At 34.8% G+C, this 4,988-nt stretch overlaps 1 long non-coding RNA gene across 1 annotated transcript; it reads left to right on the top strand.

Annotated features, from left to right (window-relative positions):
* Positions 1–2,128: 2,128 nt before the first annotated feature.
* Positions 2,129–4,720, top strand: LOC123523081 (uncharacterized). Its single transcript, XR_006681043.2, has 3 exons — positions 2,129–3,344; positions 3,937–4,109; positions 4,396–4,720. It is a non-coding gene; the product is annotated as an uncharacterized LOC123523081 (long non-coding RNA).
* The last annotated feature ends 268 nt before the right edge of the window (positions 4,721–4,988 follow it).

Below are 4,988 nucleotides of genomic sequence, written 5' to 3'. Positions count from 1 at the left end.
AATAATGAGTCAGACAGGCACGTCTGGTCACGTAAAATTGGTGAATTAGGGTCAATATTGATGTCCTGGTTATTTAACATTTTTGGTAAGCTCGAGTGGTGTGCATTTCGAAAGTCTGATTCCCGACCGGAAATGACGTCATCAAAATTCTAAATCTTTTTAGTGGCTCGGGACCAGCGCCATTGGAAAGGTCTTGGTGAGTAGGTCCAGAAAATATATACTTTTTTGTCTATAACGTGTGATTTTCTAAATATCGGGATTTAAAAAGAAATCATTCATCCGTTACAACCCGGCCTTAACCCTTCGTTATTGGACAGAACCTATGCATGTAGGATATCTAACGAAATGTCTCAATATGCGCTATCTACTATGAGAGTCGAATTGAGGCTAAAATCACTCATTCTTAAAAAAAGATGGGTTCGAACCTAATGTAGCCGTTATAAAGGTCTCGTCGAGTAGGTTCCGAAATTATATACTTTTATTGTCTCTATCTTGTACCCAGATATAAGGATTTTAAGTGAACTCATTCGTGCGAACAGCCAACAGTAGCAGCAGCAGCAGTAGCAGCAGCAGTAGCAGCAGCAGCAGGAGGACTGGGAGCGCATTTTTGGAGAGCCGCCGCAGCAGCAGCAGCGCCTAACAACAGAGGATGAGAGGGAGGAGGAGGTGGAGGAGGGTGGTGGGGCTCCCTGCGAAGGTGGTGGTGGTGGTGGTGGCGCTCCTTACGGCGGGGGTGGTGGTGGTGGCAGCTGCGGTGATGGTGGTGGCTGTGGTGGTGGCGATCCCTGTGGTGGTGGTGGTGGTGGTGGTAGTGGTGGTGATGGCGCTCCTTACGGCGGTGGTGGTGGTGGTGGCAGCTGCGGTGATGGTGGTGGCTGTGGTGGTGGCGATCCCTGTGGTGGTGGTGGTGGTGGTAGTGGTGGTGATGGCGCTCCCTGCGTTGGTGGTGGTGGTGCTGCTGCTGTTGGATACGCATGAATGACTTCCTCGAGCTTCAGTAAATATATAATTACCAGTCTGAGTCAAAATGGAACATAAAAGAAGACCAGACCTTCTATGATTAATAAGGAATAATGATTATGTGACGTAACGCTCTATTATATTTGAATATTATTTTAAGTTATCCCTTTCTTAGTCATAACCGATCGTGTTCAAACTTGCAGACTCTTGTCAGAACGCACCTTAATATTAACAAAAGACAATAAATGAATATAAAATCCAATACATAACTTCTTTTGTCATCCGATTATAACTGATAAAACTTTTATAAATATACAACTTTACACATTCAATAAATTACAAAAGAAAACTAAAAAGACCGTTAGTATCATTTTACACTGATGCGATGAACCCTACAATGACCACTCTATAGAAAACATGTATAACAATAGCCCTATACGATCGATGAGTATAAAATGCTTTCATTTTGAATAATAAAAAATAATAAATGAATATTTAAATTTATATCATATTAATAAAAAATCATTGTGCAAAAAATAGACAATTAAATAAACATTATATGTGAATATTGTGAATCATTGACCTGGAATGACATTTGAAGGATATAACAATGCGTGTAAATAAAATAACAATGTATGCCATGGTTTTGTTGTCAATGCAGTTAAATAAACGACACTGTCATCAAGTTATGTAAGAAATTTGGGTGACGTAAGATACCGTTTTATTACCCCGACTGTGTTGACCTACCCTCTAGTGTTCTCCTTTAGCGTGTCTAAATACGTGTACTAATAAACTTTGATAATGTGGCAGTTGACCTAAATCCAATCGACTCTGTTTATTTTCCAATACAGGTAAATCCAATAATTGCTTCGCAATAGATCTATGACGGATTATCTTTGAACACCCCTGGACTTATTGGACACAACTGCCACCCCAAACAAAAAAATAATTTAACAAACAACTAATTCTATATCAATTCTATACTAATTCTATACTGTTTAGTATACTATTACAGTATAGAATTAGTATAGCATTGTATTGTATACTATTTGACCGTCAATAGTATACTCTCTCATAAACAATGGCAGGTATACCATTAGTATACTATTATACATTGTACCCTGCTTGTGTATATCATTAGTATACCATTATACTTTGTAAAATATTGAATATACCATTAGTATACCATTATACTTTACCCTGCAAGACTTTAGAAGAATCTGATCTTTTTCATACATATCCCTGCTAGATTATGTCACGGGAACAATTGTAGGAATAAACAATTAGTTTTGGTCATCTCTGCTTTGTTTTATTACAGACAGAAATTTACAGCCTTCTGTAACTAAGGGGTTGCCAGGATAGTTATTATTAATGTGGGCTCTGAGTGCATTCTCTTATAAGTTTTTTAAGGATTAAGATGTTAAACTATGGAGATTCAAATGGATTTTAAAGAAAATTCATGCAGGTTTGATTTGTTATCTTTTTTAAAATTGTTATTATTAATCTTCTAATTAAATGTGATCTATCACATCATGCAACGGTTGTTGTTGTTGTTTTAGATTCATGCATCTTTCTTATTTCCTTACAGCAGTAAATTTTGGAAACATTTACAGCAATGAAAATGTACTTTTCAATCAAAGAAGTATAAAACACATGTTTAAATATACAAGCTGCAGATCTCGAAATCTGACACCAGCTGGCGTCGAGGTAAATACCCCGGATACCTGTAGGCTGTAGCCTAAACCTGGGAAGAAGATTGTTCCAGCCGAAATTTTCATGTAAAATCATCAAACTACTCTAAATCAAAGCAAAATATTCATGTTTGAAAGGCTAATGAAATTATTTACAATATGTATTTTATTTGTTCTTTTATTGCCATATTACCGGATTTATAATCTTGTTATCCAACAGCAATTTGCGAGTACACATATACACTTGCAGAATGACTGGTAATAAAGTATAAACAATCGAGCTATAAATGTTAATGACCTCTTATCCAATCAGAAAAGGGGAATTTGAATGCCTTATAACTTGTGGCAATACGATACTTCCACGCAAAGAAGTAGTCCCCCTAAGTGTCACCTGTTTTTCTAAAAAATACGAAATTTTCAGACAAGCCTCACATATCAATGCAAAATATACTTTCTTAACTTTAATTTAGTTCAAAACTTTTGTTTTGGAAACACTATTTACCGGGTCGCATCTGTTTCTGAAAATAGCAACTTTCGGAAAAACCCAAAGGTCGCGCATGTTTTCAGGTCGGCCGCCATTTTGAAATTTGTGAAAACAAGAGGATACACAATATCGTCAAAAATCAATATAACTGTTGATTCAAAAGCATGGAAACGATTAAAAATGAAATGATTGTTTAATCATAACATGTGGTGAGTGTTTTAATTTATTTATTATCATTCAGAATTAAAAACCTTAGCGAGAAGTTTACAAATCCTTTGTAGCTTAACACAGGGTACGAAAGATCGAAAATTATTACAGCGCCGGTAGCACAAAGAAAACGAGTTATTCTTTAGTTTAAACACAACTATTTGACTTCAATTCAAAGTATTATTACATATTATATGTAACAATATATCATTTCTTCCGTCTGTATGCGAAATAATTAGCTACACTGCCCAATATTAGTCCGAAACATTTGACCGTTTCGTCCCCTACGGATTCGTACTTAGAGGATTGCTTTTAGATTTGAATTTATAAGGTAAACGATTGTTCAATAGAAGTTTTTGTATGTAGTTTTGATTGATATTTTTAACTTGTTCATCGTTTAATGTGTTACAACTTATGTAAAATAAAATCAGGAAAGTAGATTCCTCGGAAGCACCGTGAACAATGCAAACTAAAAATTGCAGACTGGGTTGTATTAATTTCTATCATCTGATCATTTTAATCGGTGAGAGATGGCCTCATATTTATTTGTAAATAACAGCTGCATCAATTGTCTTATCTATTTGACTTTTGCAGGTGAGACTGATCATTGATAAGTGACCTGATGGTCGACCGGACATTAAATTATCAAGTGCTGTTTTCATATTGGAGGAGATGATTGCATGTACGGGCATTGGGCTGGGAAAATCAAACCCTGGCGATTAAACACTGACTACCCTAAAACCCGATGAAAGTGGAAGACCTGAAAGGTAAAAATAAATATTTACTTTTGATTAATTCAGGATTTTTACTTTGTTGGTTTCACAATTTTGTAACATTGACTATAGCAAACATTTACATTTAGTGCAACCCGCTGAACTTCATCTGGAAGTAACGGCTAATTATCTTAAAGACCGATGACATAATTAGTATTTTGGTAATGTTGATTACTGTTACAGTGTAATTTTCTGTTACCACATTAAACATTTTACATTAAATTAAGACATATTATGATATTGTAAATGTGGCTGTTAGTTTGCTCTTTCAACTTTTCAGACTATATGACAATGTGGTGTAAAGAAGTATGGTGCAGCCAACTGATGCTAGGCGGAATCTGGCAATAACAGAAAGAATTGGATATATGCCAATAAGTTTGCCAAAAAAGGAATAAATATTCAGTGAAAATGACTTCAGTGTATACTTCTCTAGTGTTAAACGGCAGTTGCATTTAATGGAATAATTCTTATTTTGAATTTTATATATATTTAGCAGATTAGAAAGCTTCAAAGGTATTTCTATCATTCGTTTCTAATTTGTCATGTAAAAGTCATTTTCATGTTATTATTTTGAATTCTGTGAATTAAATAATTTACAAAGAATTCTCTGCTATGTTTCATCTTTTTATGTTTTGAGTTGAATACTTAAAGTGGCTTTTTCACTACTGAGAAATGACCTATTAACAGTATACAATTAGTATAGTATTAAGAGTATACAATTGGTATAGTATTTGCAGTATACAATTAGTATACTATTAACAGTATATAATTAGTATACTATTGACCATCCGTTGCAATCAATTTGCATATCATTACACAGTTTGATTAGGAATAGTATCTTGATAGTAGTTTGTTATAGTATACTATTAGCTC

This window comes from Mercenaria mercenaria, chromosome 18 (genome assembly GCF_021730395.1).
Source record: "Mercenaria mercenaria strain notata chromosome 18, MADL_Memer_1, whole genome shotgun sequence".
NCBI lineage: Eukaryota > Metazoa > Mollusca > Bivalvia > Venerida > Veneridae > Mercenaria > Mercenaria mercenaria.
Note: the sequence above shows the minus strand (reverse complement) of the source record. Positions and strands in the feature narration are given on the sequence as shown.